Genomic DNA, 15,498 nt, shown 5'->3' on the forward strand with positions numbered 1-15,498 from the left:
AAAATAGCTTCGTCGACAAAGCATTTACAAAACAAACAAAAGCACAAAAAATATACAAATAATAAAAACAATTCAATACAAATCATACAATTCAAAAAAAATTAAGTCATTATAATTACAAATAGAATGTACAGAACAATGCAGAACACAAAAAAAGGCGTATCAATAAAATTTTACAATAGGAAAATTGTAAATATTTATAATTTTAAGAGTTATAAAATACTAAATACTCGAACTTTTGACCAGTGTGTGAGATGATCGAAATTTTAAAATTCAAAATTGTTCATGATTAAACATCAACAAAAAAGTCGTTTACCGCATATAGGGCTCTCTCCAGTAAGTATAATTTCAGAGCTTTGCAAAATGCGGGAAAGATTGAGAGCGACTTGATATTCAAAGGCAGATGATTGTACATGCCTTTAACTAGTTCTGAGCTCAACAATAACTAAACGTGGCGCTAGGTCAAGAACCATCACACTCGATCACCGATCCCCAATAAAACCAAAACGGTTCTCTCGCAATCTTTTTTTCTACGTCGGAAAACGCAGTTTTAGTTCGGCAACCTCCCGCGCAAGACGCCTGGCGCTAAAATCGCCCCAGTCGGAGGCCGAGCCCTTCCAGTATCCGGCCGACGCTACCGACGACGTCAACGTTTCGGCGTCGCGACGCCTCTCCCTTTACCCTTCCTCTCCGCCGCGGTGCGAGTCTCGCCGCGAAAATTACCGGCGCCTTGAAGGACCAAAAATTCTTGGGAAAATTTTTTTATTTGGCTCGAAGGACCAATTTTTTTTTGTTGTTTTAAATTTTGGGCTATTGTACGTAAAATTCTTTGCGTTAAATGAGATGTAACAATTAAAACAATGTTGTGTGTGTATAAGAAATGACGATTGTATTATATGAGGATTTAATGTGATTATAAGGTGTGCTTTTTTATATTCTCACTGACTTTTTCCTAAATAGATCCTTTTAGAGAGATAGAAATATAAATATTGCGAGAGATATTGTTACAATCATTATCATTATCTAAAAAATTGCCGGTTTATTGTTTAAATTTTGACGGTTTTAACTAGAGTCTCGTTGGTATTTACGTTAGATTTTATGTTACAACAATTACAACAATTCTGTATGTATAAGAAATAATATTCTTTAAACCATTATATTGCCTCTTGTTTCTGAAGGTTTGTTTAAAAAAAAGAATTTTGAAAGCATTTTGCTGTAGAATTTTGTAATATACCGGGTGGTCCGAACTGTATTCCGGAAACTGCAGATATAAAGAAGTAAAAAAAGTTCGTATAAATGTATGTCCTAAAATGCTCAGTTTCCGAATTACAGGGTGTAGAAATTTCATTTTTATTTCGATTGTTTCTAAATAATTTCTGAAGGAACGTCAATATTTGGATGAAAATTGGTGTCTGTTTTTTGATATGAGAATCTATGATAATTTTTAGTCATTATTGAGAAAAAATAAACACGTTGAGTTAGTTATTAAAATGAATTGATAAATTTGGGAACTTTTTATTTTTTAAATCAATCATAAATTTTTCTTCGAAAAAATTACGATAAAACTGTTTCTGTTGAATTTTTATTGACAGGAAAACATTTCAAATTTATGATGTCAGTCTAATAACAGTCAATATGTAATTAATTTAGGTCAATGATGACAAGTATTGGTAACTTCGAATCAAAATATATCGAGAACCATTACTCGTAGCGATTTTTATAAAGATACTTTTTTACGTAAAAAACGTCGTAAATGTATATTTTTTTACTCGGTTGTTTTATAACAGGGTCAGACGAAAAATTACAACTAGGGAATGCAATCCCGCACCCAGATCTCAATCCCGCAAACCCGCGGGATTAAAGCAATCAATCCCGCGGATCCCCAAAATTGCGGGATTGTAAACAATAAATGCTCTTCTTTTCTCTCTTTGATTTTGGGATGCGGTTTGGACCAGGTTTTAGACGCATCTATTGTGATTAAGATGCCATGTGGTTTTCGAAAATATATTTAGCGAATTCTCGTATACAGGGTGTTTTATAATAGTGCACAAATATGGTCAAGAATTTTTTTTACCGAAAATTTACAATTTTTGAAAAATCGAAATTTTAACTATGTACGACTAATCTATATTGAAATTAGAAAAAACAATTTGGTCTTTTTTTAATTGTTTGTTTTAAGATAAATACTAGTTTTTTTTCGAAAAATATGCATTTATAGTCCTAAATAATACATTTGGTTCTAAATGGTACAAAAGGCATTGTACATTTTGCATCGGCCCACAATATACTGATATACCGTGTATCTTTTAGCTGTACAGAAATTTGGACCGATGTATACAGGGTGTTCAAAAAATATATTTAATATTAAATAAACTTAAATTTTATTATAATTTATCTACTTATTTTATAAATCAAAATACTATTCTGATGTTGAAGATTTTTTTCAACTTGTGTTAGTTATCTGCTTTTAGATACATTCTATATTAATAATTTTTTGGCATATGCAGAATGTACAAAGCTTTTTGTACCATTTAGGACTATCGTATAACTAAAAATGCATATTTTTCGAAAAAACATCGTATTTTCCTTAAAACAAAAAAAAAGATCAAATTGATTTTTTTCTTATTTCAATACAGATTAGTCGTACTTGGTAAAAATTTGTAAATTTGCGGTAAAAAAAATTCTTGACCAAATTTTCACACTCTTATAAAACACCCTGTATACGAGAATTCGCTAAATATATTTTCGAAAACCACATAGTATCTTAATTACAATAGATGCATCTAAAACCTGGTTCAAACCGCATCCCAAAATCTTTTTTAGTTCAAGAGATATTCAACTTTAAATTTACCCTAAAATTTTGCTTGTCCCGATAATTATGTCCGGCAGTTCATTTGACGAAATTGTCCACAAGTACCAGTTAAACGCTTTTCTTCACTTACGCACACCAGAACGAAATCTAACAACTAACCTGTTTGTTTCACTTATTTTTAATGGTCAAGCCGTAAGGGTAATCCCCTGGTGTCGATCCCGCAGATCCCGCACGGTAAATCCCGCGAAATCACAGAGGGATCCCGCATTTGCGGGATTGCATTCCCTATTTCAGAGTCGATATTGGCCTTTTCCGAAATCAAACTGCCTACGTAACTGAATTTCGTTACATATTCAACAAAATATTTTTAGACCAACTAGCAAAATCTGTCTTTCAGTGAAACTAAATCAGTCAGACTGTTTCAGTGAGATTGACAGTTGAGAATCCGCCCTTTAATCATAACGAATAATTATTTTTACCAGAAAAAAGGAGAGCCTTCAATTAAAATTAAAAAAACATGACACTCTGCGAAGGAAAAAAGATTGTTTTAATAGCCCCATTTAACATTTTCACATTTCCATTTAAAAGCGTTTTTTATGATTCATTAAATACCAATTTTAATGAATTTAAGTCTTTTTAGCTTTAAAATACACGACCCAAAACTCCCAGCACAGACAAAATTTAAAATCCATATTTTAAAATTTCCAAACGCCATATTTCGTTTTATTATTTTATATAAAATATATAGTACTTCCAGGTAAATTTATTAATGTCTGCCCAAATTTATGCCAGACAAAATTCACATAAAATAATCCTGTAAATTTATGACGTAGGTATAATATAATTATATAAACTTCATTTAGGAGTTACCTATAACAGAGAAAAGCGAAAAACAAATATAATAAAATATAACTCGAGTTACAGCAGTAAAGTACATTTATAGCTAGTATAAATGTGATTAAGTAACGCGTTCAAAACTAAAATTAAAATCATTTTCGAAGCAATCGAATAAACTAAAATTGAGTTTTAAATATACGTATTAAAATACCTAGAGTCTTTTTTATTTAATTAGGAAAATGTCAGTGGGAGTTAATTAATTAATTATATTGAACGTAGCACACAGTATTAGTGATATACAGTGGCAATTTCAAGTGACTGACACATGTATACAAGTATTCCGGCGATTGGAACACAGGATATTGAGTCTTTTATGTAAGTAATTAATTTATTATTATTATTAGTATATTCGATACCAATTTAACTTTTAGTTACGTAATCGAGGGCGCGATTTTTAAATTCATTGTTACCAACCATAGACATTGTTCCCAACCATAGGGATTCAGGTGGTAGCCCTGCTGTAAAAAATGTCAAGTTGCCACATTTATTTATTTATTTCCTGACATTGTCATTCGGTTTTGACACTTTAGTTTTGTATATCACGAGTTTTTGGTTTAAATAAATAGTGTTGCCATACTTTAAGCTTAAAAGTGTTTACTAGCAGACATTGCAGTCGAACATTGTTCTTTTTAAAACCTCTTTTAGTGCGAAGTGTACAAGACAGATTAATAGCCGTAAAAAACTCGTATCAAAACTTTATTAGAATATTTTGAACGGTACAGTAATGGCCCTTTATGTCCCTTAAGTGTTGTTAAGGAGGTGAGTTTTGTTGATGTAAATAATAACTGTTTATATATTTAAAATTAATTTATTTTTGTTTCCTAAAATATTTCGATTAAAAGAAAATATATAAAAGTAGGCAACGCTGTGCCGGTCAAGCTTAATCACGTCACTAAAAGTTTATTTGATGTGAACCATATATCACCAGTCCGTATTATACAGGGTGATCCAGTTTTCTAAAGGAGAAAACCCCTAAAAAAAGTTAAATTTCATTCTTTCATAAAGTATATTTATTTAAAAATCAAACCGTCATAGACTTGAATTTATTATACAAAACTTAAAATAAGAATATTTCAAATTTATTTCAACCATCTAGACGTAGACTAGACTAATATGGGTTTGCTATTGGATCGTTAAAAAATTTAGGGTTTGGCATCGTTGAGGAATTTTAATAAAAAATATTTATCCAGCAATATTAAACTTTTTTTCCATGAATTTATATTATATTGAGATGTTTTATAAGATTTTTTTCCAGGATAAATATTGGAATATTAAATTTTTTACAGATTATTTATTCTTAATAATAAAGCTATATCTCAGTATCATTTAGTCAACATCTGTGACGGCTATAGTCAAGCATTCTCCTTCGATTGAGTTAGTTGTAGTAATTTTCTCTGAAAATTTGTGACGTGAGTTGTATATTTTACTTTACGACGATCTCTGAAATTTAGAAAAAAACACTTTATTTATATTTTTTACCCCTTCTCGGGGTGAATTTAAAAAAATCTTAATTGAAATTTATAATTACCCAAACAAATTGAATAAAAATGTTAAATATGTGAATTTTTCAGCAATTTATATTTTTTTTAAATTCCTACTATCATCCCCTAGCTTGTAGCCACCCCATCTCGATTAATTTTGATCTGAGCAAAAAAAGTATAGAGATCATTTCTATGTAAAATTTGACGCTCCACAACTTTTATTCGAACTTCTTTTTTCTAGGTCTTACCGTTTCTCCAAAATTTCGAAAAAATAATTTTGTTTATTTATTTCACCCCTTCTCGGGGAGGAATTTAAAAAAATCCTTCTCAATTCGTTTTTAGATCTTTCAAAGTAACTTATATAAAAAATTTAAGTTTTTACCAAAAAAATCGTATTCAAAGGTTTATTTTCTCGGACTATAAAAGAGTTTTACTTTTTACCATAAAAACAAATAAAACCGAAATATTTTAAACGCAATTACCAATTTAAACTTTATTTTATTAAATTAAATTAGGTACTTCACATTCCTCTCTCTCTCTCTCTTAAAATACGTACAAAATAGTTTTTGTACAACACTTCTTCGGAACCTTGACAAAAAGTCTCAGTCCTTTGGACAAACTCAATTTAACAAAAGGAATACATTAGACGTATTAGGACGAGAAACTGGGCTAGTCTATCCTAGAATTTTACGAAATTGCAAAGTTTTACGAAATTCTAACTCGACTGACACCGTTTTACACCTTTTTTCTTCTTTTTTTTACTCGAAAAAGTTTTAATAAATAACTTTGAACAACGAACGGCTAAAAACTTCTTAAATAGTTCTACTAAATTAGGTCGAGTTTAAAATTGATTTCTTCGGTACTATGTTTTATATTTAACGTTTTTTTTCTAGTTTAAAAAACAAGTATTTATTAACCCGTCGCACGTCGCGGTGTCTTCTTATAGTCCAAGAGCTGTGTTTAAAAAGCAAAGGTACAATCAGCAATTCCAGTTCTGGGACACCTGGCGCTGCGAAGCGCCCAAAGATTTTATTTTAATAAAATTAAAACACCCCCAAACTGTTTTCTGAAGGCTGAAAATTTGTAGATATATAACATTCGTATGCAATGTAATTACAGTTGAGGGTTGGAACCTTTGGTGTTACACAGCAAAATAAAAACACTAAATCACCACAATACACCAAAACACTTTTACTTTTACACTGGACGCGCGTTTCGCTAACCATGTTAGCATCATCAGCAGATGATTATAAACTCAAAAGTTATAAACTCAACATGGTTAGCGAAACGCGCGTCCAGTGTAAAAGTAAAAGTGTTTTGGTGTATTGTGGTGATTTAGTGTTTTTATTTTGATGCAATGTAATACAAAAATATAACGGTCAGACAGAGCAGTATGGGGACACAAAGCGTCATCGCTACCTCAAACGCGCTGTTAAAACAAATGTCACTCGCAAAGTGAATCTGTGATCAATATAGTGAAATCAATATATTTATTAATAAAAACAGTCAAACTCGTCCAAAATAGAACCCCGTCAGTCAGCAGCTGATGGAAGTGAGAATAGTGACAGCGCGCCTATAGGCGGCGGGTCTTTACTCAATGTATAACGATATTTATCAATAATTTTACACAAAACAAAATAATTAATGTAAATAAATTAAGGTTAAAACTGCTTTAGGCAAAAAAACATCTATTTTTTTATTTTTTCCTCCGACATTTATATACTACATGTTTTAAAATATATTTTTCTTATAATATTCATGTTTGAATATCAATAATAGATAGTCAAAAATCCGAAAAAATTAAATATTTTGTTTTGTATGAAATTATTGATGAATATCGATATACAGGATGGTCCAAACTGTATTCCAGAAACTTCGGCAGCATATTCTGCAAATAAAAATAAGTAAAGAACTTCGTATAAATGTATGTCCTAAAATGCTTAGTTTTAGAGATACAGGGTGTAGAAATTTCATTTTTATTTCGATTTTTTCCAAATAATTTCTGAAGTAACGTCAATATTTAGATGAAAATTGGCGTCTGGGAGTTTTTTGACATGAGAAATTTGATTTTGATGTAAATATGACTCCTATTTGTAGGGGGCGCCACCTACATGTGTTTTAACCGTTTTGAAGATTTTTGTTATCTGCAGAATATGCTGCCGAAGTTTCCGGAATACAGTACGGACCACCCTGTATATTGAGTAAGGAACAATGAAAGAGAAGGGACTGTTGAGGGTACTGTATAGATCTCCAAATATTGTTGAGCATTCTAAACGTTATTTTGGCCATGTTTATTCTGTTTATAATATATTGCTCTGTACCTCCGTTGGTTGAGAGTGTAGTCTACCCAAGTAAGTATAATTATTTAGCTCCTCTATAGGCGTTGTTCCAATGATAAAGGGAGTAATATTATTGGTACAGACAATACTGATATATGCGCATCACTGACTCTAATAAAATAAAGTTTATGTTTGATCTGAAATAATTATTCTATAAAATAAGCACACGATGATTTGGAAATAACACAAAATCGGAATAAAACCAAATGATATAAAAGTAATATACGAAAATTTACTATAAAGAGAGTATAATGGTCTTCTTTTTATAGCTTTTACATCAGTTCGTTCACATATTTACAAGTTAAAGTAATTTATTCCATTTTTACGGCCCATTAATTTTATTTTGGACAATAAAAAAGTTATTCTCACCTGGCAGCAGACTCACGCACACGCTCACACATGTGGGGTCGTGTTTTTTTCGTAAAAATAGAAAAGAAAATCACACTCTGGTGCCAGCAAAATTTACATGATAATGAGTTTGTTCCAAAAAGGTAACAGAAAAATTATATTTAGATCTATTTAAATGCTTTTCTCTTAGCCCTGGTGGTCCTTAGTAACTACCGTATGATAGACAAAAAAAACGGTGTCAAAGATGGCTGGAGAATGGGCCAATCTCTAGACTTAAAATAATATCATACAAATCGTCTCTATACTTTTCATGGTCAGTTTGATTTGGTCCCTAAAATTAAGAAATATCTTATAAAACTAAGCAGATATTCTGAATCTTTAGACAAAAACAGAAAGCTTGAAGTAAGGGAAATGCAGTTTTTCGTAAAATTTTCGTATTATTTGTTCCAATTGATTTGTGATATAGTTTTTTAAACTCTGGTTTGAGTTTCTTTTTTAATTTTTTTTATCTGCAATAAAACTTACCTATATATACACGTCTCGTTATATTTCTCCCCCCCCCCCCGTACATTATAAAAATTATACATATCATACTGTGAATAGTTCTGACTGACAAAGAAACCCATTAGCATGCAACGGGGATGTCAATGTTAGTCGGGAACTAATGTGAATTAAAGACCTAGTTCAAGGAACTATTCCTCTGGAGGAACTAGAACTAAGGAATTAGTTCCTTCCAAGGAACTAGAATTCCCACCCCTACTATAAACAACGTTTTTAAACTGCATTATCAAACGTGTCCCCCCGATTTAACTTTTCTAATATTTCCCCATTGTATATAGGTCAAGACATCAACAAAAAGTAGTTTTCTTAAGAATTTTCCCCATTTTTATTTCCTTTACAACACGATTCAATTTTCTTCGTTTGACTCTCTTGAGGGATTTCACCAACTTCGATCCAATTAAACCAAGTTAAATAAATAACACTTATCAAAAAGTTATTTACTGTTATTTATCGAGGAAAGGACTATTTTCAGATTTCGGAAAATCTCATTCTTTCGCAAAAGTTCGTAAAGTAAGTTAAAACAATGTTTGATTGAGTGTAACGCAAGTTTTAATAGAGTGAGCAGAAAAGAAAAAGTGAATCGTGTACAAATCGATTATGACAAAACTTGTATACTTTTGTATCAAAAAATAAAATAATGCGTATACTTCTGTAGTAGAAATGAAAGCAGCTACGAGATTTTCCTATCTACAGGGTGAGTCTTAAAAAAGTGCAAATATTTTCGGGGCTGATAGATCTCCAGCTTCCAAACCCCATAGTTGATATTCCTCTTGTAGTTTTCTTGTCATGTACTCTAAATCATCTTTATCGTTGGCCATAATAACTTGATCATCTGCAAACTGCAGGGTATATAGACAGGTATCTCCCAGATTAATGCCCATTCCATTACATTTTCTCTTCCATTGTTTCAAGGCTTTTGCTACATATATTTTAAATAATGTGGGAGAAACACAGCATCCTTGTCGTAGATCTTTATTAATCGACTTAGGGTACCCGTTACCGATATACCCCTATAGTTGGGCACACTTGTTTATTTCCCTTTTTGTGGATTGAGGATATATAGGCGATTTCCCACTCTTTTGGTATTGGGGCGCCGTTTAAGAATCTATTTATACACCAGGTTAAGGCTTTAAATAGTCTTTCTGTTCCACATTTCAACAATTCACCTGGAATATTCTCCGGTCCCGGGGCTCTGTTATTTTTCAGTGCTGCCACTGCCTTTTTCATTTGCGGTATGTCGATGTTAATAACTTCTCCGGAAATATTTATTTCTGTGGGTGATATTGTGGCGTATTCCTGCCTATTTTCTGTTTCAGGAGTTCTTCATAGTATTCCTTCCATTTGTTCATTGGTATTAATTGTAGCTTGGCCGTTTGTTTTTCTGAGGTTTTGACTTTGTTTATGAACTTCCATGACTCGGCACACTTCCTTCCTCCCAAATAGGTATTTATTTCTTGACACTTCTTATCCCATATTTCTCGTTTTGCAGTTCTTATTTTTTGTCTTGTCGTTCTTTTAACTTCTAGATATGTGTCTCTATCTTGTTGTTGTTTACTACTCAACCATTTTTTGTACACGTTTTTCTTTTCCTTAATTAAGCAATCTATTTCTTCATTCCATGTTGTTACTTTGAACCTGGGCTCTTAATCCAAGAGCTTCTTCCGCTGCACTGTGAACACTGCTTATAATATTTGCGTATATTTCTTCAATGCTGTTGTTCTGAGTTATACTTATCAGTTTTTCATCCAATCTTTTATGGTAAAGTTCGAGTTATTTTACTTTTCCAAAAAAAGCAGAAAAAATGTTTTTGAAAAAAATAAAAAACAAATATCTCTATTTTAAAATAACCTCGTGTATATTAAAACTCCAATAATATACCAAAAATTAAAAAAAAAACACATTATCCGAAAGACGAACGTGATTTTTGAAAAGCCATTTAACTTTGTGCTGGCTTGGCTCTTGCCGCTACATCATCAGCTATCTATCGGTTTTGTATATAGCCAATGGCTTGAACAAAATCGGAATTTCACACTTAAACAAAATTTCCGCGTGGCCGCTTTTCGGGCCCGGCAGATATTGTAATGGCGCATTAATTCGCGTATAAATTGCCGAAACGGCCGATTACCTTACACAAAACTGACAATTTTACCTTTTACCTTTGTTAGAAGCTCTATTTTCTCTAATAATAGAAGCATTTTCATCTCTTAATTTATTTCATATTATTTTTTGTAATTTTAAAACGAACTTTACTGAATAGATGCAAATATTTCAATATTGCTTTCTAGTTGTATTTTTCTGGGACCCCTGGGAATTCTAGTTCTTTGGGAGGAACTAGTTCTTTAGTTCTAGTTCCTCCATTCCTTCTAGGTCTTTAGTTCACAATAGTTCCCGACTAACATTGACATCTCCTTTGCTCGCTAATGGGTTTTGTTGTCAGTCAGAACTATTTACAGAATGATCTGTATAATTTTTATAATATACGAAATATAACGAGACGTAATTGAAGATCTGTTTCTAAGGAGGTTAACTTGTCAGTAGCTAGAACTGCTTATTATGCACTTTTTGAGTCGCACCTCAAGTATGCCCTTCCATTCTGGGATACGTGTTGTGCGACTCAATTTGACCAAATTTTCAAACTCCAGAAGAGAATATAAATAAGGAAGGAAGAGTTTAATTTTTTTTTTTAAAAAATTAAACTCTTCCTTCCTTATTTATATTTGAATCCGTTTGCCAAATACGTAAGCATGTATCAGCTTCTCAAGAAAGGCCATCTCACACTTATCCACTCAGTAACGCGGAGCAAGATCTTTATCTACCTACCCCACGCTCAGAGTTAGTTAAAAGTTCAATATTATACAACTCGAAAAAAATGCACAATCACCTGCCATTTGAAGTCAAATCCATAACGTCATTTTCTTCATTTCGCAAAGCATTGAAATCTTATTTACTAGACAAGGCTTTCTACGCCGTAAATGACTTATATTTTGATAATCGAATTTGATCTTGAAAACACTGGTCTAATATTTGTTATTACTATCAAAAATTAAAGTTTTAAACATTGGCTTAAATTTGAGAACAAAACCTTCTGGTTCAATCTTTGATAATATTTTTAATACTTCTTATCTTTACATCCACCCTTAGTCCCTTTATTTACCCCAACTACGTACGTATACATGACAGTTCGCCCTAAACGTGCCCTTCTAAACAAGCAGTGTGTTTGTTAAACAAAGCCAAAGGGCACGGCAAGTAGATATACACAAAGAGATCGGTTATTACTCGTAGTAAACGTATTATATTTGGCCGTGTATACTGTTCCCTTCAGCCGGATATTAGATTTCTGCATAACATTCCGCCATATTACCGCTACTCTGTGCCTTCGATGCAGATCAAAGATTCCGGTCTTGATTTTCGTGACATGTGCGGAAGATGCTGGATTCCGTGTAATGGATTGAATTTTTTAAATTTAGAATTTTGGATTTCTATTTTTATTGCAACAATTTTTATAATTTTTTTTTTATCGTTAAGAAACCGCCGTTTGTCAGCTTTTCAAATTTATAATGAATTGCACTGTAAGAAGAAGATTAAATGAAGCAAATCTTATGTCAGGAAGGACTGGTTCGAGACCACAACTTACTAGCTATGTTGGGTAGGACCAAAAAGCAAATAAGGCACAATTTTAATGCTAACATAAACATCAGTGATGAAATATGTCTTTATGCGGACGACACTAGCTTCACTTGGAGCAACAAGAACGTCACGGCACTTCATAGGATTATATCAAATGACTTAATCACCATTAAATCTCGATTCGATTCGGTAAGCTCTGCCTGTTTTGCATTAAGATCTATTTCTAAGGAGCTTAACTTGTCAGTGGCTAGAACTGTTTATTATGTACTTTTGAGTCGCACATCAGATATGCCCTTCCATTCTGGGGTACGTGTTGTGCGACTCAATTTGACCGCATTTTCCAGCTCCAGAAGAGAGCTGTTCGATATTCAATGGGACTAAACAGCAGAACTCATTGCTAGGACTTTTTAAAAAATTCAAAATATTAACTCTTCCATTCTTATTTATATTTGAATCCGTTTGCCTAAAACTCCATCCAAATAGGCCATCTCACACTTATCCACTCAGGAACGCGGAGCAAGATCTTTATCTACCTACCCCACGCTCAGAGTTGACCTGACAATGTAATTTGCATAATGTTTTGTATTCTCTTTTGTTTGTTTGTTTGCTTACTTTGTTTGTTTACTTTGTTTATTTACTTTTCCTTTGTCTACAAATTGTAAAATTTTTTGACAATAAAGTCATTTATTTATTTAATTTATTTAATGAAAAAATATAGATTGCATCAAAATTTCATGGTGTTCGTTTTTCGCGTACTTTTTTAAATATTCAAAATTATGTAAAGACATAGAAGGTGAACTCAAATTGAGAATTATTAAAGCCAGTTCTTGGTAAAATTTGAATTTCAAAAATGATTTTCCGCAGGATTAGGAACAGCGTAACAAAATATCTGTTAAAGCTGTTCGACAACTTGGCAGAGAATCGAGATTATAATAAAGATAATTAAGAACTCTACGTAACCTTAATCCGTCATTTATTTCAGAATATAACCGTTTTCTTTTGATCTACTAATTTATCTTAAATCGAAAATAAAATTTCTGGCTAAGGTCTTCCTCTAAAACAAGTAAATTCTTGTTATTCCCTGTCAATTACACAGTAAAATCTACTAATTAGCCAGTTTTCCAGATTTAAGTCTTCTTAATATAATTATTTTTTTAACTGTTTAGAATTTTTGGTAAAGAAGGTTATACTTGCTGAAATTCCATACGTTTAGGTCAATGGAAATTACCCTTAAAATTTTGATTCCTCCGTTCCCGAGATAAAGAGTCTTGATAGACAAACGGACAGACCACAAATTGATCCTATAAGTTCCGTTTCTTCCTTTTGAATTACGGAACCCAAAAAAGCTGGAAACTTAGAATTTTTTCTTTCTTTATTTTGGTTTTAATCGATCTTAGATTCCGAGAAAAATACTCAGTAAACTCAAGGTTTTAGTCGTTATCTGACACTAAAAACTTGGGTAAACCGCATTCTGTCAACGTAAGCAACATCCCAAACCGTTTTTTTATCGAAAATCAACCTCGATTTATCCGATTTTTCCAACAACGAAGTGAATTTTATTAGTCCTCGTAATGAAGTGGTTATTTGGAGAACCTTTTTTTCCTGAGAATGAAAAAGGGGTCTTATTGGAAACGTTTAATCTTGTCTATGGGTCTGCTGCTTCTACGTTTTTATTGTTTTATTTTTCGAGAAGAACCATGATTGATTTAATAATATAATATTTTTATCGAACAACCACTACCTTAATAATAACACACGCGTGAGTTTTTGAAGTTATAACAAGTTGTTTGTTATAAGTTCCAAGCCACACCATTTTATAGAAATTATTAAGCTTTATTCAAAAATTACTAATTCAATTATTTATTTAAATTAACATTATCATTAAATGAAAATTTTCTTTTTGTAGATTCAGAAATTGTAAAGCCTTGTATGCCTCCCGATGCTGTCCCTCCACTGCATGAAATAGGCTCTGTCATTACAACGGCTCGTTCTGGAACACACTTTTTCGCAATCTCTATTTTATTGTTGATGGACTCTTCGATATATCCTTCCGCAACCGTTGCAGATCGCCATCCTCCGTGTCTTTTTAACGTTGTCATGTTCATTCCTGCATTTGCCAGTAATGTAGCGGATGATCTTCTCAAATAATGGTCAGTGTATTGCTCAGGATGTGGTAGGCCCAAGCACTTGCGGAAGATCTTTCTGAATCATTTGTCTTTAAAATCTGTCTTGCTGGTTAATAATTCACTATTTTATCGTTAAAATAAATGACAACGATCTTCATTTCATAGCCATCGCTGACGCCGTTTTTTCTCGATCATATAGTATTTATTCAGGACTTAAAATACCAATACGTATTTGAAACATCCGGAAAATAAATAAAATACCGAAAAGTTTTACTTTTTCGCCTTAGGTGCTTCAAACCATGAAAAAAGATTTCAAACCGTCGGAAAAACAGCACCAAAGAAAAACTGGAAAATCAAACAATTGACCCGGTACGGTAGGAAAAATCTAGATTTCCCTTTTCTCCCAAAATCAGGCCGGAAAAACAGTCAAACTGGGATCGAGGGCAGTAAAAACAGACACATTTAAAGTTTTTATTGTGTTTTGATAGGGAGGAAATTAAATGCTTCCGATCTAATGTGTGGAGTTTTCCCAGTAAAACGGAAAACTCCTTTGGAGGAATTGAATAAAAATCGTTTATATTTTTTAATTTCAGTCACCCTGTATAGTCTTTACATCTCCATGACCGGCAGATCACATATTTGTTTAGTTATTCCTCACATGCCACCAAAGTCGTAATATACACAGTTGCCAACTAAATTACCACATGACAGACTAACAAGCATCTTGATACGCCTTACGACATGCATTTTAATGTACTGTCGGATTGCATCGGCTCATAGGACAGAATACTCAAGGATATTGGGTAGGACACGTGTAGGTATCTATAAAGAAGAAAATTCCGCATATTTTTATAAATATTCGCTGGCAGCATACTAACCAAGTGGTCTTTTCTTGATCTTAACGTGAAACTTTGTTTTGAAATTTAAAACAAGTTGAATTTTAACATTAATATGTCTGTTTTGTAGTAACATATTGGTTAGGTGATTTTCATTGAATAACTAATACATTGAACAACACTAAATAATAAAATAACATATTTAAACTTCAATCATTGCTAATAAACATTACAGAAATTTCAAAAGAGAAAAGAAGCAAGAACAATGAGAAATAGCATCACTACTTTCTCACGTAATGAAAGAATAATGTTTTAATTATTGTTACCGAGTCCCGAAGGTACCGAAAGAACCGGGAATTGATAATTTCGAATCTTTGATATCTCAAAAGAACCGGGAATTTCCGGTTCTGAACCCTAGTTACCATATTATCAAGAAATTATGATTTTTTTTAACTAAAAACTATAAACTAT

At 32.2% G+C, this 15,498-nt stretch overlaps 1 protein-coding gene across 3 annotated transcripts in view; it reads left to right on the plus strand.

Annotated features, from left to right (window-relative positions):
* Nucleotides 1–643: 643 nt before the first annotated feature.
* LOC115885361 (lachesin-like) overlaps nucleotides 644–15,498 on the plus strand; it is a 249,699-nt gene continuing 234,844 nt past the window's right edge. For 2 of the 3 annotated variants that reach the window (XM_030904254.1, XM_030904257.1), the window contains exons 1-2: nucleotides 644–920; nucleotides 3,929–4,024. The gene's annotated coding sequence lies outside the window, so the exon portion shown is untranslated. Of the gene's footprint in view, nucleotides 921–3,884; nucleotides 4,025–15,498 lie in introns of all 3 variants that reach the window. The other variant, XM_030904255.1, reaches the window with a different exon arrangement.

Source organism: Sitophilus oryzae, unplaced genomic scaffold (genome assembly GCF_002938485.1).
Source record: "Sitophilus oryzae breed Bouriz unplaced genomic scaffold, Soryzae_2.0 scaffold_381_pilon_pilon, whole genome shotgun sequence".
NCBI lineage: Eukaryota > Metazoa > Arthropoda > Insecta > Coleoptera > Curculionidae > Sitophilus > Sitophilus oryzae.